This window comes from Oryctolagus cuniculus, chromosome 12 (assembly GCF_051225735.1).
Source record: "Oryctolagus cuniculus isolate XC-2025 breed Fujian yellow rabbit chromosome 12, ASM5122573v1, whole genome shotgun sequence".
Lineage (NCBI taxonomy): Eukaryota > Metazoa > Chordata > Mammalia > Lagomorpha > Leporidae > Oryctolagus > Oryctolagus cuniculus.
In genome coordinates this window covers 61,015,050-61,040,414 of record NC_142878.1, presented here as the reverse complement: position 1 = coordinate 61,040,414, position 25,365 = coordinate 61,015,050, and positions in this window count along the sequence as shown.

The following is a 25,365-nucleotide window of genomic DNA, read 5'->3' as shown; positions in this document are numbered from 1 at the left end:
TTGTTCATGTCTCAGTTGAGAGGCACATCATGCAGCACGTCAAGCACTTGTGCTATGTGAGTTTGGGTAAGAGAATGTGGAATCACAAGTTCATTCTACATAGACATTTCATTAATCGGTGTGAGCGACAGTCTGGAAAAGAGTGATGGGCACTGATGCTCATTATTCTTTTAGCACCACATGGCACTCATTTTCCAGAACTTTGGTTTCCCACTGCGTTTGCATTTACCCTGTTGCAAGATTGTTGCATGGGTATTTTGGCTTTGTGTACAATCAGCAAAAAACTGCTCTTAACTGGGGAGCAGAGTAGATAGGATAGTGTGTATTCGATAAATATTGAACGAATGGGTAGGCTGATGAGTGGATAAATGAGTAGAAAGGAAGAAAGAACAAATGAGAGACTTAATGTTTCTTTCATTTTTTTTTTCTTTTTGTTTGGTTTGTCTTTAGAAGAATGTGTTGTTCATTAAAGTGGAATTATTTTTCAAACATTTGGAAACATTATGTTGTGCTTTGCTCATCCTTTAATGTAACATTTATTTGAGAAATTTTTCTTCCAGAAATTTGAGAGCTTTTTTATGGATCTGATTCAATGAGTGTTGGCCACATAGATTCCAGTGCAACAAAGTAGTCAGAATACAGGAGAAAGGCCATTGTTGGCATCTCTGAGAGGTTGTCTTAAGTAATTAAACTTGTGGATTGCCGGAATTTTAAAGGAAAACATGTATCAACCTCTCACTCCCGAAACCCCCCATTTCCTCATCTCAGAAATGCCCCATTTTGAAGGATAGCATTTCCCTGGTTTCTTTTCTGTTTCTGCTTGCACTGCTTTGTTTATTCTAACTCTCATTAAATAAGTTCCCAATTCAAAATTCTGCACTGCCTTACTAAATTAAAGCCTGAACCCCCTGCGGTTATATAAAGAAAGATTTGGGAAAGCGATAATTTTTCTTGAGTCTGAGACATCTCAATGATCTGCCTTCGTGATCATTATTACAATGGAAGAAGGCAAAGAGAAGGAAACTTGTTGGAAAACACAGGGTGGAGTAAGATACTTCATGTTAGTATGCGTACGTGAGCTTTCAAAGTGCATTGTAGAATTCTGAAAGCAGACCTCCTTCTATTCCAAAGTCCAGCTAACCACATAATCCTTTTTGAGTCTCTTTGAGATATAAATTGAATGACATATTTGAATTCTACATCATTCTTTTTCTAAAACCTAATTAAAATCAATTCCCTGGCATTTTGCTGCTGTTAGAAAAGATGATGCTGTTAGATGTTTCAGTCATTAGCAATATGTTCACTGGATTAAAAACAAATTTCTGTATAATATTGTAATGATTAGTGAATCTATGATAATCTAAGCAATTATTAAGGAACAATGCCAACCCTGACTTGGTATCTTGATTATTTGTTGATGACATCTGAAAATGGAGATGTCAGAAGGCAATATTGCATTGTTTAACTGTGTTAATTTATTTTATTTATGTAAATTACATGCTTTTCAGTATTTCACAAACTTGAATACTGGTTAATTGTCTAACCAGTGAAGACAGAAAATTGGGAATAAAAAGCAAATGACAATATAAACACACTAAAGGTTCTCTTTAAAACCTAAGCTCTTAAGATTAGTAAGACTCATAATTTTAATTAGACGTATTTTGATTTCTAAAATAAGAACAATTGTTAACTGTACTGAAAAGGTTGGCTGGGTTTAAGGGTTATGATCATTCATAATGAAAGGAGTCTTTACATTGCCAAATGTGAATTATGCTATCAAAAAGAAAAGAGATGATTTTGTGGGGCTCTAACTTTTTGCTCTAGATTGCTGCAAATTTCTTTGTATTCGTTATATGTGAAGATCTACTCTTTTTCATTTATTTATGTACTTGCTGTTTACCTGATTACTTCAAGGTTTTGCTAAAGGTTGGAGAAATGAATATGCAATGAATATTAGCTTATAAGACAATCTGTTTTAAAGCCATGATTGGGAATAGAAGTGATTTTCCTTTTGTCAGTGTGCCTGCCTGCCTGCCTGTCTATGTATCTATCTACCTATCTATCATCTACATATCACGATCTGTCCCTAAGCTGTGTAGGGTGCAAGAGCAAAGACTGTGAAGTGAATAATTTACTAGATTCTGAAAACTGCATTTTGATTATATCATGAAGCAACACTTACAATGTTCTAATTTACCAAGTCTTAGGACACACTTGCATTGATAAAAATATTCCCTTCATCGTTTTAGAAAAACATATTCAGCTACTTGGTGTTTTTAACAGACCTTTAGTGGAAAGCAACACATACATAAACGTTGTGTAGTGGGTGAGCTTCAGTGACAACCAGATCTCTGGGCTAAGCTGGTGGAGCCGGGAAAACTCTGAACTGCAATGGAGGATGTGAAGAATGGCCTTGGGTCCCAATTTGTGGCAGAGTGTTCAAAGTCCAGCGAGGAGTCAGCCACCCAGATGTCAAAGTCGTGAGGGGTGTGGCAAATACTGGCTCAGCCCTGGCTGGCTTATTTGGACAGGGCTTGGGTACAAGAATGGGTCTAAGAATAAAGGAAGCCTCCAGGAGAAGAAGCTGGGAAGATGGCAGGCTGCTGTCACTGCTGTTCTAGCTGGGCACTACAGGGAGGCCTAGGACCATGGAGTGTGTGTAGCCTGGGTTTCCATAGACATGGTGTGACCTTTGGAAAGTCTCCGCAGACAATCCAGGTTTTAGCTAAGTGAGCCATGGCTCTGAATTCTTAGAGCACTGAGTGGAACCCTCTTCTCCAGGGCCTTGTAAACCAGCATGGGGCACAAGAGAGCAGAAGCTTGAGGCACTTAGCCTGAATACAACTCCTATCAGCTTGGGGCCAGCAGCACTAGTTCCTGCCTATGGCAGAGGTTTTGCTGGGGTTTCCTGGTAACTGAAGCTGAGGGCCTGGGAGGATGGGATTTCTGATTTCCTCTTAACGTATCAGTTCTTAGAGTTTTCTTTATTTGATATAACATTGTATTTGAAAAGGCCTGATTTCTTCTTTCTTTTCATTTTTTTTGTGTAATGTTTTTCACTGTTTCATTTAGCCATATAACAATTGTTGAATTCCCATTTTGTAACAAATTTTATATGACAGAGCTTGAAAGTATTTATAAATGAAGTTTATAGGTTAAAAAAATTGCCTTTCTCCATTCAGATGTTTTGAAAGGATTTTTGAGATTAAAATATATTGTCTCTTTTTTTTGTTTGACCTCTAAGCACCTTGATTATTCACTTTTCAGTAGATGGATACATTTTGCCTTTGGGAAGTCTCTTCTGCACTTCAGTAAGGACACAAACAGCAATGCTGTGTAGTTAATTCCCAAACACAGGACTTAACAAGGTAGAGTGGTGGCACACAGGTGAGCATGCCCACCTCAGCCTAGCAGGTTTGGGGGACCTGTCACTGGGGAGATGTCCTTTACTTGATTTTCTCTGATCTAGGTGGGATGCTCTCTATCCCTCTGCAAACTCCTCTTCAACTTTCTGAGGGCTGAGATCAAAGTTTATTTCCATGATGATTCTTCCACACTCCTGTAGGCTGACAGTGTTGTACACCCCTCGTACACAGCCTTATTTAGGGTGCTGTGTGTCTGTCTCTACCATTGGACTGGGAGGTAGTGGGGGGAAGGCTGTGGTTTGCTGCTTTCACATTTCCAGGGTGTGTGTGCCATGTTCGAGGAGAAAAGCAAAATAGAATGAAGCAAAGAATGGGCTGTCATCCATTGAAGCTGCTGTGGTAGACTGCCATAGACTTGTGACTGCAAGCTGGTGAGCGTCCAGTGCCAGGTCAAGGTCCACTTCCTGGACCATGGAGAGCTCCTGCTAGTGTGTCCTTGTATGGAAGCTATGAAGTATCTCTTGGGACTCTTCTATAAGGGTGCTGATCCCATTCAGAAGGGTCTCACCTTTATGGACTGATCACTCATACTCTCACATTGTGGATTAGGATTTCTACAAATGAATTTGGGATGGGTAGGACCAAAACATTCAGGGTATAGCCAAATGGAAAGAACGTTTCCAGACTCGGTTCCCACCAGAGGGAGAGATCCTTTCCATTCTTACCATTCCATTTCCCCCCCATTGTTCCAGTAAGTAAGTATATAAGTAAGTAAGTTCAGGAATCATAATTCACTGGTTTTCTATGTAGCTGCATAGAATTCTATAGAATTTGTAATTATCTTCTCTTGTGAACTGGTGATGTATGCCGGAATTAACACTACCAAGTAGAACACATGAAATGGAGAATAAGTTGCATTTGGAAACTCTTCTCCTTTTATTCAGTGTGTTGTTGCAGCACAGTTTTAAATTCACAAAATAAAAACTATGAGATAGTAATAGTTCCCATGTAACCCTCACCTTATTTCCCCTGTTAACATTTCATGTTAGTATATTTATAACAATTAAAGAACTACACCTAGCTTCACCTGTTTTGTTTTATCTAAACTCTTTTTATCCCACCCACCCTTAAAAGCCTCTAATAATCAACATTCTGTATTCAGATTGAGGGTTTTGTATTACCAATTTTAACTCCCACACATAAAGGAGAACATGCAATACTTGTCTTTCTGTATCTTGGCTTATTTCATTCAGCATTATGTCCTCCAGCTCCATCCATTTAGCTGCAAATGAGAGGATTTCATTCTTTTTTTAATAGCTGAATAGTATTTTATTCAGTATATATGTAGTAGCAAATATATATATTCAGTTTATATATATATATATATAAATTGTACTTTTTCTGTGTCTTATTATCTTTTTATATACCACATTTTCTTTATTCATTCATCTGATAATGGACACCTTGGTTGATTCTGCATTTTGGTTACTGTGAACAGTGCGGCCATAAACATGATGGGGCAGGTATCTCTTCAATCTAGTGAGTTCATATCTTTTTGGAATATATCCCATGGTGGGATTCCTGGATCATGTAGTAGTTCTATTTCTCGTTTTTAAAGAAATCTTCATACTGTTTGCCACAGTGGCTGCACTAATTTATATTCCCACCAAGAGTGTACAAGCATTCTTTCTGCACATCCTTGCCAGTGTTTGTTACTCTCTTTTTGATAAGAACCATTCTGACAGGGGTAAGGTGATATCTCATTGTGGTTTTGATTTACATTTCCCTGATGGCTAGTGATACTGAGCGTTTTTTTCATTTATTCGTTGGCCATTTGTATTTTTCTTTAGAGAACTTCTATTGCAGTCCTTTGCCCATTTCCTAACTAGATTGCTTTTTTGTTTTTTGAGTTTCTTTAGTGCCTGATAAATTCTGGATATTAACCTTTTGTTACATAAGTAACTTGCAACTGTTTGCTCCCACTCTGTCAGATGTCTCTTCACTCTATCCATTGATTTGCTTTCTGTGCAGAAGCTCTTGAGTTTGATATAATCACATTTATCTAGTTTTGCTTTTGTTGCTTATGCTTTTGGGAACTTAACCAAGAAGTCATCACCTACATCAATGTCTTGAAATGTTTCACGTATGTTTTCTTATAACAATTTCATAGTTACAGGTCTTACATTTAGGTATTTGCTCTGTCTTGAGTTGAGTTTTCTATGTGGTGAGAAGTAAGGATCTATTTTGATTCTTCTACATATAAATCCAGTTTTACCAGCATCCTTTATTGAAAATGCTATCCTTTCTCCAGTGTATGTTCTTGGCACCTTTGTCAAAAGTCAGTTAGTTATATGTACATGGACTTATTTCTGGGCTCTCTATTCTATTCCATTGATCTATGTGCTGGTTTTTGTGCCAGTGGAGTGCTTTGTATTATGCTTTAAAATCAGGAGTTGTGATACCTCCAAATTGATTTAAGATTCCACAGTGATTCTGAGGAGGGAAAAAAGACCCCCCCAGAACAACCATATAAATTTTAAAATGTCTTTTTATAATTCTGTGAGGAATGTCATTGATATTTTGACTGAGATTGAATTAACTGCAGATTTCTTTTTTGCCCTTGATGATTTATTTCATCGATGTTTTATAGTTTTCATTGTGACATCTTCTTTTGTTAGATTTATTCTTAAATATTTGATTTTGTTGGTAACTATTATGATTGGGACTCTTCTGATTTCTCTTTCAGTGAGATACATCATCACTGGTGTATATAGATGCTACTGTTTTTATATTTTGCTTTTATATCCTGCAACTTTACTAAATTGGCTTATCAGTTTAACAGTTTTTTGGTGGAGTATTTAGGGTTTTCCATATATAACATTATGCCATTTACAAACATGGCTATTTTGACTTTCTGCTTTGCAATTTCAATGCCTTTTATTTCTTTTCTCCTCCCTAAATGCTCTTGCTAATACTTTCAGTACTTCACTGAGTAAGAATGGTAAAATGGACTTCCTTGTCTTGTTCCAGATGTGAGGGTGAAATGTTTTTAGCTTTTCTCTGTTCTGTATGATCGTGAGGTTTGTTCCTTCTATTACTAATTTGTTGAGGGTTTTTTGTTGTTGTTAGGAAGGGATGTTGAATCTTATCAGATGCTTTCTCTACTTCTATTGAGATGATCATATGATTTTTATTCTTCATTCTGTTGATTAGATTTATGATGTTTATTGCCTTTGTAATGTTGAACCACCCTTGCATCGAGGGGATAAATCTTGTTTGATCATGATGGGTGATAGTTTTGATGTAGTGTTGGATTTGACTTGCTAATATTTTGTTGTGAATTTTTACGTGTATGTTCATCAAGGATATTGGTGTGTAGTTTTCTTTTTATGTTGTGTCTTTGGTTTTGGTGTCAGAGTGATACTGGCCTGGTAAAAACAGTTTGACAGAATTCCATCCTTTTCAGTATTTTGTAAGAGTTTGAAAATTACTCTTACAAAAATATTTAGTTTCTCTTTAAGTATTTTATAGAATTCAGTTGAAGAGTCCTCAGGTCCTGTACTTTTTTTGATGCAAGAATTTTAATTACTGCTTTAATCTAATTTCTTGTTATTGATCTGTAAAGATTTTCTATATCTTATTGATTTAATCTTGATAATTTATATGCATCAGGAATTTATCCTTTTCTTTGGAGTTTTCTAAATTGTTAGCATATCAGTGTTCTAGTATTTTCTTTTTAAAGATTTATTTATTTGAAAGTCATATTTACACACAGAGAGAAGGTGAAACAGAGATAAAGAGAGATGCCTTCCATCTGCTGGTTCACTCCCCAGTTGACCGCAATGGCTGGAGCTGCGCCCATCGAAGCCAGGAGCCAGGAACTTCTTCTGGGTCTTCCACAGGGGTACAGGGGCCCAAGGACCTGGGCCATCGTCTACTGCTTTCCCAGGCCATAGCAGAGAGCTGGATAAGAAGAGGAGCAGCCTGGACTTGAACTGGTGCTCATGTCGGGTGCCAGCACTTCAGGCAGCGGCTTTACCCACTATGCCACAGCGCCGGCCCCTGTTCTAGAAGCTTCTTATGATCCTTTGTATTTCTGTGGTATTGGTTATAATATCTCCTTTTTTGTCTCTAATTTTATTTATTTGAAATTTTTCTCTTTGTTTTTCTTTGTTAGCCTGGCTAAAGTTGTCTATTTTGTTCATGTTCTCTAAAAACCAGCTTTTCACTTTGTTGATTTTTTTGTTCCATTTCATTTATCTCTGCTCTTGATTCTTATTATTTCTCACCTCTTGATAATTTAGAGTTTGATTTTTTCTTGTTTTTCTATATTGATCTATCATTAGATTTTTTATTTTTAGATCTTCATTTTTTAAAGATTTATTTGTTTATTTGAAAGGCAGAGTTTCAGAGAGGCAGAGAAAAAGAACGAGAGAGAGAGAGAGAGAGCACACACACTTCTATCTGCGGTTCACTCCCCAAATGACTGCAATGGCCAGAGCTGCACCAATCTGAAGTCAGGAACCAGGAGCTTCCTCCAGGTCTACCACACAGGTTTGAGCCATCCTCTACTGCTTTCCCAGGTCATAGTAGAGAGCTGTATCATAAGTGGAGCAGCCGGGTTTAGAACCTGCGCCCATATGGGATGCTGGCATTGCAGGCTATGTCTTTACCCACTATGCCACAGCACCAACCCCAATCTTCGAATTTTTAAAAATGTAAGTACTTATCACTATAAGCTTCCCTCTTAATACTGCTTTTGCTGTATGCTCACTGGTTTGATATGTTGTTTTCATTTTCACTTGTGTCAAGAAATTTTTTAAATTTCCTTTTTAATTTCTTCAATGATCCATTGGTCATTCAATAGCATGCTGTTTAATTTCCATGTATTTGTAAATTTCTGAGTTTTATTTGTTGTTGATTTCTAGTTTTATTCCTTTGTGGTCTAAGAGTATAAGTGGTATAATTTCAGTCTTTTTAAAATTATTGAGACTTGGCTGGCGCCACGGCTCACTAGGCTAATCCTCTGCCTTGTGGCGCCGGCACACTGGGTTCTAGTCCTGATCAGGGCGCCGGATTCTGTCCCGGTTGCCCCTCTTCCAGGCCAGCCCTCTGCTGTGGCCAGGGAATGCAGTGGAGGATGGCCCAAGTGCTTGGGCCCTGTACCCCATGGGTGACCAGGATAAGTACCTGGCTCCTGCCATCGGATCAGCGCGGTGCGCCGGCCGCAGTGCACCGGCCTCGGCGGCCATTGGAGGGTGAACCAATGGCAAAGGAAGACCTTTCTCTCTGTCTCTCTCTCTCACTGTCCACTCTGCCTGTCAAAAAAATAAAATAAAATAAAAAATTATTGAGACTTGATTTGTGGCCTAAGATAAAGTCTATCCCAGAAAAAGCTCCATGTACTTGTGAGAAGTACATGTATTCTGTAATTGTTTAGTGAAATGTTCTGAAAATGTCTGTTAGGTCCATTTGTGCAACAGTCTGATTCAACTGGATGATCCGTCCATTGGTGACAGTGGGATATTGAGGTCCCACACCTCAATTGAATTGAATTGAAGTCCATCTCTCCTTTTAGGTCTAATAATCTTTGCTGTATATCTGGGTGATCTTGTATGTATGTACATATATTTTTGATATATCTTCTTGATGAATCAATTCTTTGTATCTTTACAGTTTTTTATTTAAAGTATGTTTTATTCAATATGAGTATAGATATTTCCATTGTTTTTGGTTTCTGCTTGCCTAGTATATCTTTTTCTAGCCTTCTATTTTCAGTCTATGTGTGTCTTTACCTGTAAAGTGAATGAGTTTCTCGTAGGCAGCATATGATTGTTTTTTTTTTTTTTAATTTATCCAGCCACTCGTATTTTTTTACTAGGGAATTTAATCCACTGATATTCAAAATCAATATTTTTAAAAGATTTATTTATTTGAAAGGCAGAGTTACAGTAAAAGGGAAGGAGGAAGGGACAGAGAGAGAATGAGAGGGAGAGAGAGAGAGTGCATGTGAGAGAGAGCACTTGATTCTCCATTCACTGGTTCACTCCTCAAATGGCCACAATGGCTGGAGCTGGGCCAGGCTAAAGCCTGGAGCCTGGAACTCCAATGAGGTCTCCATTGTGGGTGGCAGGAGTCCAAGCACTTGGGCCATCTTCTGCTGCTTTCCCACGCAGATTAGCAGAGAGCTGATTTAGAAATGAAGCAGCTGGGACTTGATCCAGAGCTCTGATGGGATGCTGGTATCGCAGGCAGTGGTTTAATCCAGTGCACCACAGTGTCGAAGTTAATATTGATAGACAAGAACTAACTTCTATCATATTTGTTGATTGATTATTGATTGAATATGCTTCTTAATGAATTTGATGTTATCATGTGTTTCATGACTTTTTAAAAAAATATTTATTTATTTGAAAGACAGAGTTTTAGAGAGGCAGAGGCAGAGGCAAAGAGTGGTTTTCCATTCGCTGGTTCACTCCCCAGATGGCTGCAACAGCTGAAGCTGCGCTGATCCGAAGCTGGGAGCCAGGAGCTTCTTCCAGGTTTCCCACGTGGGTGCAGGGGCCCAAGGACTTGGGTCATCTTCTACTGCTTTCCCAGCTACAGCACCAGCCCTGATTTTTATGACTTTTAATGTAGGACTCCTTCTAGGATTTCTTATAAGGCTGGTCTGGTAGAAATGAATTATCTCAATTTTTGTCTTGGAAATACTTTATTTTTCCTTCATTTCTGAAGCATGACTTTTTTGGATGTAATATTATCGTTTGGAAGTTTTTTTCGTTGAAGACCTGGCCTTGTACGGTACTTGCTGAGAAGTTTGATGTTAGTCTAATTGGTTTTGCTTTATGTGTGACTTGATGTTTTTCTCCCTGTCATTAGGACGATTTGTTCCACCAGGAAATCCTGAGAGATGCTGGGCTTGTGGTACCAATACCTATGACCTTCAGAATATGATGTGTGTGGGACCTTTCCAAGGTCACACTGTGTGTGCATGTTGGGACTTACAGCATCAAGATCCCAAGTCTAAGCATTGGGAAATGTTAAGGGGATGCCTTGTGCCAGTCCCACAAGGTGAATACAGGTTATGCAGAGGATTGTCCACTGGCAGGTGTGGGTCTGGAGCACTGGAATGCAGGTAGGCTTTCTCCTGTATCCTGCAGGATATGTTCCAATGACTGAGGAATATAGCACTACTAATAGTAACAGTTCTAGGGTTGCAGGATACAGTGGAGTCCTTATCCAGGACTCCTAGAGCGATGCCAGTTATTCTGGGGGTTGTGGATGGGCCATTACATTCCTAAGCCAAGGAATGAATGTATGGCCCTCTACGTCTCACAGGTGAGTGTGGGTTACTTGAGGGATTATAGAACCAGTAACAACAGTCTTGGAGTTGCAGGGCACAGAGGGGACTGCCCCCAGTTCCCACAGGGTGTGCAAGGGTGATGCTGGGGCTTGTGCTCTGACCTCTCAGCACCCCATGGTAAGAGCTACCGAGGGGACTTTCTTGGGTCTTGCCCTCTGACATTGTGCATGGGCTACTGCTAGCTGTCATGGAGCAAGCAAGTGTAGCTCTAGGGCTTGTGCAGCCCACAGCTGCAGGATCGCAGGGGCCTGCTCCCTGCCCAGGAAAGTGCCCTTGTTATCTCTGGGTGGCACAAGGCTGCATGCTCTCCCATAAGACAGGTGGCGTTTGGCGGCTTCTCAGCAGCAATTTGGATCTGGCACTTTGGGGGCAGAGCGAGACCGTGTGGATTCCTTCTTTGGAGCAAAGTCATTGTTCAGACCCCAGCTGACCCTCTAGACTTGATTAATGTCAGTGAGTACTGTGGAATTCTCCCATAGTTAGGGCTGCCCATTTGCAGCAGTGGCAGGAGTTGTGATGCTTTCTTCAACCTGTCCCAACAAGATGACATCCCTGGGCAGGGAGCCGTGGGCAACACCAGTGCAGTAGGTAGTGTGTTTTGTTCCTCTCACTCTACTGGGCTTCAGAGTCTCTGTGTTGTTTGCAGATCTCACCACTTCCTTACTGAGTTGTTTCCCTGAGTCAGTCTCCTGGTTCTAATATTTTATATATAGAGTGCTTTTCCCAATAAGGCAACATCCCCCAGCTGGGAAGTCAGGATAGGACTGGTTGTCAGTGGCCGCAGGCAGTGGCAGTGGTGAATGGCATGCTTTGTTTCTCTCTGTCCACTGATTTTTGGAGTCTCTATGCCGTTTGCAGTTCTCATCACTTGTTTGCTGACGTTTTCCCTCAGTCAATCTCCTCACTTCTATAATTTTCTATGTAGAACCATTTTCCAGGCAGGATAATATCTCCCAGCTAGGCTGCTGGGGTATGAGCAAGGGCCTCTTCTCCATGTTTTAAAAATCCTGGGCATTTAAAAAAAGAAATGAAGTCTCATTAAACCAGGATTTCTTTTATGGGCTGTATGAGAATAAATAGGAAGAAATGTCTTCTTAAACTTAGAGCAGTATAGGGTTGTAGATGAGCTACATCAGAAAAAAGTAAGCAAAGATGCCAAGTCATCAACTGACAATTGCCTTTCCTTTGTATTTTGAGGATGCCTTGGAAAAGGATATGAGTATAGAGACATTCTGAGCAGCTGGCAAGAGCCAGGCTTTAGGAGTGCTTAATTTCACACACACACACACACACACTCACACACACACTCACATGCACAAATCTTATGAATTACACACTGTTTTCTATTTCTAGGGCATCAGAGCTTACCAAGGTAATGGGCCCAAAGGTACCAAGATTCAAAGCCAAGTGTCTCTGATACCATAACACAGTATTGCTTTTGCTGCAGGATGTAAGAGCCACAGCAGCTACCTCTCCCAGTGTGCCTCTCCCCAATCTCCCACACAACTACATTGATTATGGTGGACTCCACCATCTTCAGATGGAGAAAATAATGTTACATTTACTTCCTATATTTATTTTTAGTGGTATATACTTTTGGGATGTAGTGTGGCATTTCAGTAGATGTATTCAATATGTAATGATCACAGCAGCATAATTGGCATATCCATCACCTCTCATGCACATAACATTCCTATTGGAATACTTTGTTTTGACTGAGGAGGAAGGTGGATGTGATTGTTAAGGCACACAAAGATTGGGTTATACTGCCCAATGATTATGAGTGCAGTACCTACCCAGGACTGTATGAGATAATAAATCTTAGTGGATTCACTGTATCCAGCAGAAGTCCTCATTTTCTTTTTGGCCATGTCACTTACGGTGCCTGGTGTCTCACACAGATGGGATTCACCATCAACCAGGGTAGATGCTTTGTACTTACTGCTTGCCTCTTAGGGTATTATGAAGTTAAATTAGGTTATAATTGCAAAATGGTACACAAGCTTTAGGGAAAAAAATGCCTGTATAAATCATCTTTAATAGGCGAAGGTAGGTAGCATGTGTGATTCTGAGAATGCATGCTTTCTCTGAGCAGGAAAATTACAGTCCATGGGCCCAGTTCCACTCACTGTGTATTTTGGATGGCCCACAAACTAAGAATGGTTTTCAACCATTTTTAACTGGTTGGCACTGCCTCCCTCCCCCACCCCCAATAATCACATTTTGTGAAATAGGGAAATTACATGAAATTCAAATTTCAGTGTTCACAAGTAGTTTTCTTGAAACACAGCCACATTCATTCATTTGTGTGTCTTTTGTGGCTACTTAGATACTATGCCAGCAGTGTGGAGTAGTTACCACAGGCACCATAAGGCCCCTGAGGTCTAAAATATTGATCTATCCCTACAAAAATTCACCCCCTTCTGGTCCACACAGCAAAGAGGTTCTTATTTGAAGGTACGTGGCAATGCACATGGGATCTGTTTGCTCATATTTGGGCTCAAGTGTTGGTGAATGAGTGAAGTCACTCCTCCCACGTATATCATGAAAATAGCTGTGAAGAGAAAGTGAGTGGGATTTAAAGTGGCACTCTGCACCCAACCAGCTTGGAAGCAGAAAAGAAGGGAAAACACATTTCACTCAGTCTGGCTTACATATGGACTCCATAGTCTTGGTAGAAGCAATGTGAAGCAAGGGTGACTCACTGCTGCTGTTATGCTGCTATGCTGTTGGTGTGTAAGAGCAGCAGAAGACCTGCACATTGGCTTGAAAGGTTGTTGTCATTTCTCTCCTCATGTTCATTAGACTCACACGCCTGAGAAAACAGCAAATCAACAGCATTTTTGTTCTTACTACCTTTGTAATAATAGCCTCTGTACCTGAAGGGCTTGGCCTGCAGAACCCAGCAGCTCTGTTTGTCTCTGCCTCCTGGAAGAAACTGCGTTAGTGGGAGAGACCTGCTGGTCAAGAGCCCGCTACCCGGGAGATAGCCCGTTCTCTGACTGGCACTTCCCACCCACCCGTCATTATCGAAATACACTTGGCTGCTAATTTCCTGGAAGATTCAAATGCTCCTACTTCAAGGTCATCTCAAAGGAGAGTTTAAAGAGCATTCTCTCCCCCTCCCTTCCCTTGTAAAATATGTATATTTACAAGAGCATGCATAAATGGTCACCAGGGAAGATAAGCTATCAGAGTTGGGAGATGTCTTTTCTCATACAGTTCACACATCACTGAAGCAGATAAAATTGGTTTTGTACCTAGCCTCCGAATACACTGTTAAGGACTCTGTCCTGAAAATTGATCTATACCACTACGATAAAATTCAGAGCATCTATTTCATAAATATCTAACAGTGGCATCAAGGGCTGCTGCTCTCCTCTGGCTCCCAGGGACCACACTCGCACAAGCAGAGCACGGCCTCCACGTACACCAGAGCTGTCGTCATCGGGTGTATGGAAAGTTAATTAAACTATTAGGGTGAGTGCAGTATGACATAGCCTCAGTTTACACTCCCTGCCTGTCCATGGAATATTAGATTAAATATCTGTTTAATTTTAATAATGATAACAGTAGCATCCGGGATCCACAGCTTGTCATTTCCCAAATGCTGCATGTGCAGTGTTTTCACGACTGCTTGCCATGGCCCTGAGTGCTGCACGTGTTCCTGTCAGGCTTTGTAACTCACTAAAAGCCCACAGGACTGCAGGCTTTCTTTGTTCTGCCTTCTAATACTAATGCCATTTGAAAAGTCAATGCATCTTTGTATCTAGAGTTTTACATAAAGAACTCACTTGGAAGCCATAAGCCTGGCATATGGGGCATCTGTGAAAGGGAGAGGTGGAATAGGAGATAAAAATGAAGCAAGCGTAAGGTCAGCTCCTAAACAGTATCTCCAGCCAGCTAACAGGCAAAACTTGATGGGATGAATGTGGGAAGATTGTATTCCATTGTAGGAAAAACATTGACAGGTCTTTACATGGTAATATGTGGCCTTGGGATTGAGTCAGAAGCTGGCACATAGTAGGTATCTAATAAATATTTATTAAATAATGGATGGGGGATAATGAACCATGACCTTGGAGCCAGATAATGTGACTATGCGACTCTGCCCTATCATTCCTAATAACTAAGGCAAGGCTCAGTCTGTTTAATTTACATTTAAGGAAAGACTGGATTCCTTCCTCTCTAAAGTATAGGAAATGCTTGCTTTCCAAGACTTTCGGATGGGCTGAATTGGATAATTAATGTGAAAGTGCTTTGCAATCTTGGGCAGATTCCATGACATTGTTATTGTTGAAGGGAATAGCTACCTATAGATTCATGCTTTGAGCAAAAACATTAAGAAGAGTCCAGTATACTGCTAGGTGTAGGAGACATGAAATCAATTAAAAATTAATACATGTTTGAAGAATTAGATATGTGTACCCTGATTTGAACATTACACTTTGTATACATGGATCATAACATCACATGCTACCCTATTAGTATGTACAAGTTTGTGATAGTTTTTAAATTAATATTGAATATTGAGAATCATGAGGCCTATTGCTTTTGTTATTTCTGAAGTGTGTGATTTTGGGCAAGTTGCTTTCTTTGATTAATTTGATCAGGAGCCTGGACTGAGTGATTTTGAAGAGTGTTTTATAATTACGTGATTTATTGATGCAGATCTGAGCAGACTCAAAAGCATATCAAGTCCTGTCTTCTTTTTTTTTTTAAAGTGTACTTAATTCTTAACAATTTGTTTGACAAAGATTTAAAACAAAGTTTGACAAGTCCTCCATTCCATATGTATATGTTTTTGTCCACCTCAGTTTTATTTTATTCCCATGTGAAATATTAACTTTGCCTTGAAAGAAGCTCGGAGAGTCTCTGAGCGGGAGTCAGAAGAGAAGGGGCTTTGGGAAGGGAGCAAACACTGCGTTGGGTCGTGTGGGGCCTGGCCGTTTGCAGAATTCGTAAATACGAGGGGAAGTTTCTAAGTGAGCCTTCTAAGCCACTTCTCGACTTTCTTCCTTCCTTTGCTTTTCCTCATTAGTTGGCTCTCCCAGAAGAGAAGCGGCTTCTGACAGTGGGAACATCTGGTTTGTGGGGATATGGCCAGAACTTTCCTCTGGGTGAGCCACAGACAGGAAGCTCTCTGGTGCTCATAGCTCGTGGAGACGTTTTGTACCCTTGAATGATAGATGACTGTGAAGAGCCAGTAGAGGCCGACATCCTGACTCGTGCAAATGGTGGTTCCCCGAGCATTTTCTGCAGGAAAAGCGACCCATGTCTCTGTGGGAGGAGTGGGTTGTGATGTCGGCGAAACTGTCACTGCTGTCCTCATCTGGGCCACAGAACTGCCTTTCTGAAGCTTGGCACTCAACCAGCCTGGATTTGCCTTTGGAAATTATTCTGTCGTTTGAATTTCTTAAGTGGAAAACGTGGGTATATGGAGAGAAGGCAGGGGACTGATGGATTATTGCACAAATTGAGAAAAAGGCTCCTTATCTCTAAGTTTTTTTAAACCTTCTAGGACAAAGGCTCTCTCCTTATTTACCGCTGTTATTTTTTTCATAAAAGGACGTGGAGATCTTGTGTGTCCATCTTGACTCTGTTCCAGTTTTTTTTATTGGGCTTCGTTCAGCAGAACAATCCGAGTCCCTCCTCTGTCTCTTGAAGGAGTTAAACATGAAGTAAACAATTATGCTTCAGTGAAAGGAAACGTAAAAACCAAAATGAAATGGAACGCTCACATCTCATTTAGGGTTCCCTCGGAAGTCCCTCTTATCTAGAATTCACTTCTGCTAACCCGAGGCCCGCGGTCTTATTGACTATCAGCTGGTAATGAAGAGCCCTTCAGCTAAATGTGGTCGTATTCCAGTGTTAACTGCAGCTCTCGAAGCAGGCACGGAGTGAAGGGGAGTCGGAACCCTTCAATGTCAAGACGTCTGAGGCACTCCAGCATCAATCAAGATGCACGTTGCTAAGTGCCTGCTTTCATTTACATGAAATATTCATACAGCATTGCGTTTTGCTTTTCTCTCTCCTAATCATCACTTTTCGGAAGAAGCTACAATCATCTCAGTTAGGGGAGGGTGTTATGGGATGTGCTGTACCTTTCAAAGTCAGGCTTCCTGCAGATAGCTAGTTCTGTAATGAGGCAGCAGACTGCATGGACCGCCAAAGGTCTGCCTCTCAGAGGCTGGCCTTGTTACCATGCACTATTCATCTTCAAGTATACAACTTAGTGCAAATGAAAGTAATTAATTAACCATAACAAACCTGTCAAAAAGCTATTTAGGATTTTGACAGAAAAAAAATTTAACATTTGCTTTAAGTGGAAAACAAAAATCGGCTTGCTCAGAAATTCAGAAGCAATTCTCTTTATGTGAGAGTTCCCACTACTCTCCCTTAATTACATGATAAGTAGCACTTAAATTAATTTTCGGTTCCTTTGACTTATATTAATTGCATGATGCTTTTAGAGTTGATACAAGTTTTTTTTTTTTAAAGCATTAACGTAGGAAGATTTATCTCTATATAAATAATTTAGGAAATAGGTATTGTATACTTTTGGTCATCAAAATAGTGATGAAGTGTATTGGTTGCTGAAGAGTCCCTTCCTTCCTCCCTGTCTTCTCCCTCCCTTCCTCCCTCTTTCTTGCCTTTCCTTTGTTTTTTTCCTCCCCTCCATTCAAATATCAATTCAGTTATATGTTGGATTATTTTCTCCTTTAAATATTAAACTAGGTCCCAGGAATGGCATTTGTGTGCTATAACTCTTTAGAATGAAACACCAGTGGTATATTTGTTTGCTTATAACCTTAAAGATTATTGTATATGCCTTTGTTTCTGATACATGCAGAAAAAAGATAAATCTTCTATGAATTCTGACCATATTCTAGAAATTAAAACATATTTCAAAATATTTTTCCATATTTTATTCATTTCTTCTTGCAGTCCTGGTCTGCCTGTGGCACAGTGAGACAGAGTTGGTCTTTGCTTGTGGAAGTATCTTTCATAAATGAATTTTTACACTAAAAGGGAAATGTCAAGTTAATCATTAAAGTGTAATGGCAGTACAAGTAAGCATGTAATGTTTTTTGTTGAGTACTGTGTTTTAAACAGACATTTCATGATCGCTACACGGCAGAAAGGCACTCAGATTTAAAATTAGAGATGTTAATGGTCCTGAAACATTTATTCTTTTTTCTTTATATAACCTCAGACTCTGAGTGGTCAGCAGTGAGTTGTTTCCCTTTTCAGTATAGAGTTTTCTGCCTTAGAACACAATGCCAAAATTGTAGCTGATTGCCCAGAAGTGGAATGTAAATGACAAATTGGTAAAACCCCAGAAAAAATTCTCAAAGGCAAGTGCTATCTTTATGCATCTTAACATATAATTTTAGGCATATTTGTTTATTTTTTGACCCATTTAAAATTGGCATCATTTTTTAAAGTTATACTGTATTTCTCTAAATAACACAAAATACCCAACAGATTATATTTTGAGGGAAAAATAATCTAAATTCCAGTGATTGGTGCTCTTATAGATTAAAGTCTGGATAATATAAGGCAATTGGAAACAATTTAGGTAGATGATCTTGAGTTATGTTAAATAAAGACACAATCATTCTTAGTTATACATAAAGTACAATTGATTTTCTAAACTGAAAAGATGCCATATAAGAAAATTTTGGAAAATTACATATACTTTTTCTCCTTACCAAGGTGCCTAGAAACTTTACTCCAAAGTGAAGGTGAAAGAAAAGCATTTTAATCCATTTTCAGAGTCTCTGCTGTATGATCAATGTTTGTAAATAAGCAAGTGAAGTAAAATTATGGGGTTGGTTACCAGGAGTTTAACATTAATTTTACTTTATTTTATTTTGTGGCTACATTTTTTTTCTTTACTCTGGATAGGAAATGTTTCTTCTTTTTCTTTGCTATTTAAACTTGTTAACAACTTGAAGATATTTATGGTTTGTTTTAATAAAAGGTGTTATTTCAAACTACAACAAAAATTGCCTCAAGAATTGTAAACACAATTCAGGGTTTTTTTTTTTTTTTAAAGATTTATTTTATTTATTTGAAAGACAGAGTTACAGAGAGAGGTAGAGACAGAGAGAGAGGTCTTCCATCTGCTGGTTCACTCCCCAGATGGCTGCAACGGCCAGAACTGCCAATCCGAAGCCAGGAGCCAGGAGCTTCCTCAGGGTCTCCCATGCAGGTGCAGGGGCCCAAGGACTTGGGCCATCCTCCACTGCCTTCCCAGGCCATAGCAGAGAGCTGGGTTGGAAGTAGAGCAGTCGGGTCTCGAACTGGTGGCCATATGGGATGCCAGAGGCTTAGGCCAGGGCATTAACCTGCTGTGCCACAGTGTCAGCCCCTCAAGGGTGGTTTTAAAAGATGCTAGATCTTGGAGTTTAGCACTTAAGATGTCCAAGTCTTTCATTGGCGCTGTTAGGTTTGTTACCTCACTCTGCCTCCTGACTTCAGCTTCCTGCTGTTGAAGATCCTTGAGGGGCCACAGTGATGGCTCAAATGATGGGTTCCTGCTGCCCATGCAGGAGACCTGGACTGATACTGGCTTCTGGCTGTGGCCTGACCCACTCTTGGCTGTTATGGATATATGGACAGTGAACCAGTGGATGGAAGCGCTCCCTTTCCCCATCCCCCACCCTCCTTTTTGTCTGCCTCTCAAAGGGTGCTGGATCTTGCAATATAAAGAAATTACCATGTGATTTAAGATCCAATAATATTAAACATTCAAATATAAATAATGATTCTAGAATGAATACCTTCTAAACATTCATGAGTTCGACCAGCATGAGCATGTTAACACCCATAGCTCTAGCCATCTTGAATGAAGGTAGAGCCATGTAGACCAGTGAAACTGCAAAATTTTGTAAAAGTGAGTCATATGTAGCACAATCCATTATCCCTCCCCCTATATATGACTTAAAGTTGATTTGGTTCTATTTTATGACTTGACAGTATTGTGTACTCATTAGGAACTTTAAAAAGTACATGGAAAATGGAATTAAAAGATTACTTTGGTGCAAAAAATTTTGAAATCCAAGCATATAAAGTTCAGGAAGATGCCTCGAATGAAAAATTATGTATGAATTTAAAGAATTTTTTGCAACAAAATAAACTGATCTTTTAATTACATCTTTCTACAACCCTTTGAAAAGTTATTTAAAGGTTTCAAGTAACTAATGTAATATAGCTTGTTTCCCTTTTCTTATAGCCTCCTAAAATGTGGGTTGGCTCAAATTTAAAGTTTGTTGAAACCTGTGAAGTTTGAGGGGCTCGAGTCAGATATAACTCATCATACCTGTGGGGTATCTTTAATCCCTGCAAGTAGTGGGAATTTAAGTACATTGTTAGCTTTTGATCTAACGACAATGGTTTTGATTATAACTTTCTAGGCAGACATAAAAGGACTGGTTCTCCCTTGTTCTGTTTCCTATAGGACTCTCAGAATAGGGAATACCGTTAGCTCTGAAGTTAGGAGTATGTTTTATGGAAGTACATTTTCATGGATGAAAGAAGGAAGGATGTGTGTGTATGTTAATGATTCCTGCTACAGTTTCATGGCAAGATGGACAGGCTATTGGTAAAAAATGAAAGTTTTTGTTTTCCTTTTCAAATAAGCGATATGATCCTAAACTTACTTGAAAATTGTTTAGTTTCTTTGCTTGGGTTGAGACTTGATTTTATTTCAAATTAATACCATTTCCATCACAGTCACCATAAGAAGCCTTAATGATGTTAGCTTCATATAAAGCCTTTTTTTTTTACTAATCTGTCCTTTATGTTCTAAACTGTTTTTGCTATCTTTTTAAAAAGAAATGATATTGAATGTCTTTATTTCTCTTGAAAACAACTTTATTGATAAGTAATTTGCATATCCACATTTTACACATACAGCTCAATGCTTGTTTGTAAATTTGCAAGTTGTTCAGCAGTCACCACATCCAACTTTCAATTACCTCGAAAGGAAACGTCTGCACCATTTGGAGTCAGTCCCTCTTTCCACCACTTTTCCTCGGCAACCTCTAATTTAATTTCTGCTGTTAAAGATTCCCCCTTGCCTGGGCATTCCATGTAAGTAGAATCATATAAGATGTATTTTTTGAGTTGGACTTTACCCACCATCAGTAGCTGGTTCCTTTTTACTGCTGAGTAATATTCCATTGTGTGGATAAGTTGCATTCTGTTCACACACTTACCAGTTCCAGTTGACAGACATTAGGATTTTGTCTACGTTTTGATTGTTATGAGTAATAGCGTTGTTCAGATTCTTTTGAAGATTATCCATAGTAGTAAATCTTCACCAACAGAAGATAGCTTTGGTTTTAGAGAATATAACAAAGTCATTTGAATACTAGGTGATAAGGCAGCTAAACAGAGTGAAAGTGTTTGTTGCTGTTAAAAGTCAGGTATCATTATAGGAGGGATTTATGTGACCTGCCAATTATTCTGAAGGCATTTCCAAAGTTATCAAAATATGTTTGAGTAATGGTAGTGTTTTTATCATTTAATTTTTCTCCCCATAGATAAGAACTAGTTTTTTTTTAAGTGACTATAATTTAGTATATATTTACTTTTTTCCAAGTTACATTTTAGAATACAAAGTTTAGAGAGTCTATACATTTCTTTGAATTAAACTGATAGCTATCAAGTGTAGCTTATGCTCAGTGTCCAAATTTAAAAAAAAGATAAATGTCAGGAAATAAAAAAAAGTAAATTCAGCAGATTCTAAACACATTAATAATACTATTACTAGGCTAATCTTCCGCCTGCGGCACCGGCACACCAGGTTCTAGTCCCGGTCAGGGTGCTGGATTCTGTCCCCGTTGCCCCTCTTCCAGGTCAGCTCTCTGCTATGGCCAGGGAGTGCAGTAGAGGATGGCCCAAGTGCTTGGGCCCTGCACCGGCATGGGAGACCAGGAGAAGCACCTGGCTCCTGCCTTCGGATCAGCGCGATGCGCCAGCCGCAGCAGCCATTGGAGGGTGAACCAACAGCAAAGGAAGACCTTTCTCTCTGTTTCTCACTGTCCACTCTGCCTGTCAAAAAAAAAAAAAAAAAAAAAAAAAAAAAGAAGAATACTATTACTAGCCTTAGGTGCTTTGCTACCAAAGAATCATAGTAGATTTTGAAAGATTAGGCATCCTTCACTTATCCTTTTGCCAGGTATTCATATGTAGATATCTCCATAATCTACATTGTTTCTGATGCAGAATATGTTTGTGGTTTATGCTGCAATGTTTCATTAACATATTCACATACAGTTATGATCCTGGCAAAACTCATCTCACATTAACTGATTATTAATGCCATTTTTCTGAAATTTCTAAGGCATTTGATTATTAATTGTTAATTCCATATAATTGTTTATTAGCCATAAACTGTAATTGGATGTCACTTATTTAACCATTCTAAGTTAAGGGACCTAAACTTGATTAAAAATTGTACATTTGTATTTCTGGCCTTTTAGTAAAGATGAAACATAAATCCATCAAGCCACCTTAGAACTTTTAAACTTCATTTCTTTTTTTTTTTTTACAACTATAGTTCTCATTATCCAGAAGTTATTCTGTCCCCTGTGTTAAATTACTTTATGCTGCAGCTTAAACGAACATGTCTTGCTTTCATCTAGCATTTCAAACAGGGCAAAGACTGCTGTACAATTTCCAAACACAACTGTGCTAACAGAGATGAATTACTAGAGTTTATATAATTTATATTAGGAATTCATAGACCTAGCAAAAGGGATTAGTACATTTTATTTCAGGGCAGGAGATGATCCTGTCATTAATGGTCGATACTTTCATCATCTTTTAAACCTGAGGAATTTCCTGGTTGACAAGACTGTAAGGACATATCAGAGATTCACAGCTGTGAGCTTTATCTGGACACGCACTGCTTTCCTCACAGTATGTGCACTACGTTCCATCAAAACTGGATTAGGCTGTCAATCACGTCTTCCGATGTATATTGTATTATGATTTTTTGAAAATGTCACTGAGATCAGAGTAATTTCTTGGCTAATTGCATCTTGTCTCTTCTTAATACCATGCATTTAATGGTTTCATTACCTGACGTGACAATCACAGTCCCTGGTCCAGTATTAAGGGCAGTTTTATTTCTCTTCTTTTTTACACGCATATACACACACTCACGCACGCCCATAGCATTTCTTTAATAAGAAAGAAAAAATATATTCAGGGTACTTCTGTCTTCCACAAAATAAAATGTGTGCATAGGATCCCTGGTTTCCCTCATGGCCCAACATATACATAATAGCTGAAATTGTTTCTGTAATCCCCAAAGCATATCCAATGCTTAATACAGTGTTTTCCCTTTCTGTTATAGAAATAGATTAAAGAAGATATTAACCTTTAAGAAACTGTCACTCATTACTCACATTGTCTGTACCCTTCTCCAGAGAATTTGCTCCAAACACAAAAATATTTGGGTTTCAGTATTACCTATTTAGCCATGAGAGATGCATTTGGATGAACATAGGTTTCATTAAATCCTACCTTGGTGCACGCGGTTCTATTACTACCTGTTACTGGTGGGAAAATGGGCAACAGGAGATATTAAAATATCTATAATAATGAGTTGTTCTGAAAAGGTAGTTATTAAAAGTCCCTTTGAACATGCTCAGGTTTAGATTAAAATTGGTCCAGGAGGTGCATAATGTAACACGCTAGTCTCTCACTACTAAGGACAATTTTATGATTTCCTGGTAGAAAGAAACACAGGACACAGAGTTTTGTTGTATATTCTAGTTCTTAACAGATAAATGTGGAGTCATAATGTGATACCATGGTCTTTGGGGGGTGGGGATTGGGTGGGGAAGAATTAGGTATAGGCCAATGGGGAAAATGTTTCAAATAAATGTGAGATACTTTTTTTTTTTTTTTTTTTTAACTTATTTACTTGACAGGTAGAATTACAAATGGTGAGAGAGAGAGACAGAGAGAAAGGTTTTCCCTCGGTTGGTTCACTCCCCAAACGGCCGCAACAGCTGGAGCTATGCCAATATGAAGCCAGGAGCCAGGTGCTTCCTCCTGGTCTCCCATGCGGGTGCAGGGCCCAAGCACTGGAGCCATCCTCCACTGCCTTCCTGGGCCACAGCAGAGAGCTGGACTGGAAGAGGAGCAGCCGGGACTAGAGCAGACGCCCATATAGGATGCCAGCGCCTCAGGCAGAGGATTAACCTAGTGTGCCACGTTGCCGGCCCCACTGTTCTAATCATTGAAATGTAGTAACTCCCTATAGGTTCTGTTGATTACATATTACAGGCTAAAATGCTAGTGGTGGTAGCTGAGGGTGATGCAAATATTAGTTGGGTGGGATGTAGAAGCATTTTACGGATGAATTTTGTGCAGTCTGTGCTTCTGACAGCTCCCATGTCCCATCAGCAATGAGGAAGAAGCTGTACTTCTGGTTTCCTTTGATTTTCTGTTTCCACTGAAAAAACTAATTGTGAGCAACAGGGTAGGAGATGTGGATGAAAGATGGGCAGATTTTGCCTGGCGTTCTTGGTAGGGGGCGGCAGCTGAAGGATGCACTCATGTTTGGATCTGACAGCAGCTGTGGTATCCAATTCAGATTCACTGTGGCAGGAAGAAAGAGTGTGAATGCTAAAGTATCCAAGGTGTTTGTAAATACTCTGCTTTGCTAACCATTCAAATCTGGTTTGCATAGATTGCTGCAGTTGCCTGTATAAATGTAGAATGACATTTATAAAAAAAATAATGTGCAACCGGTGATGAGTTTTCCTTCTAAATGTTTTTTAAAATAGTATTGCACAACCCATTGGTATTCATACAAAATACAGAAAGAGTGATGATTAAAAAGCAGCTTCTGACTACTGTGTATTTCAAGGGAGAAAATTAATTGTGATTCCATCCAAAGCTTTCTGCATTTAGGTTCAAGAATCACCTATATTTATCTTCGGGTAGATTTCAAAGTTAAGGAATTATCTATTTATTTTGCAAACAGAACTTGCTAAACTGGCTGACAAATCTTTTTACTTTGAATGAGTAGTGGAATGACAAAAAGCTTTCAAATATTGAAAAGTCTAATGGTCATCGGGTACTCACTGGAACTAGGTGACCTTAGTAGTAGGATGATCTCACAAGTCTGTAAGTGAACTTCTAAGTGATGCATTCCATTCCCTTCTGAAGACTGGAATGTAGAATTTGGTTACACCACATGCTTTCTAAGGTGAAGCCTGTCCTTCGTGTATCCTCCCATACCAGTTTTCTCAGACATTTCGGTGTAGGTCTCACCATTGCCGGAGGAGTTGCCAACAAGATGGGAAAGGCCAACGATGACATGAAATTCCAGTAGCTGTTTGGTTTTGTGGTAAATGAGAACAGATTTCAGGGATGTTACAGGGGATTTTAAAAAGCAGAGAGATGGGACAAGCATACCCACATTTGCAGTTTTCACGTGGAAAGGACGCAATCACACATTTCCATTTTGGAGCCACATTTTGCACTGCATTGTGTTGGTTCTCAGCAGTCAGTCAGATGTGACCTTGGCCTCAACTGTTGTGCTTAGATTATGATGCCTCTTTTACTCCACTTGGACTTCTGTGACCCTGTGCCAAAAGGATGCTG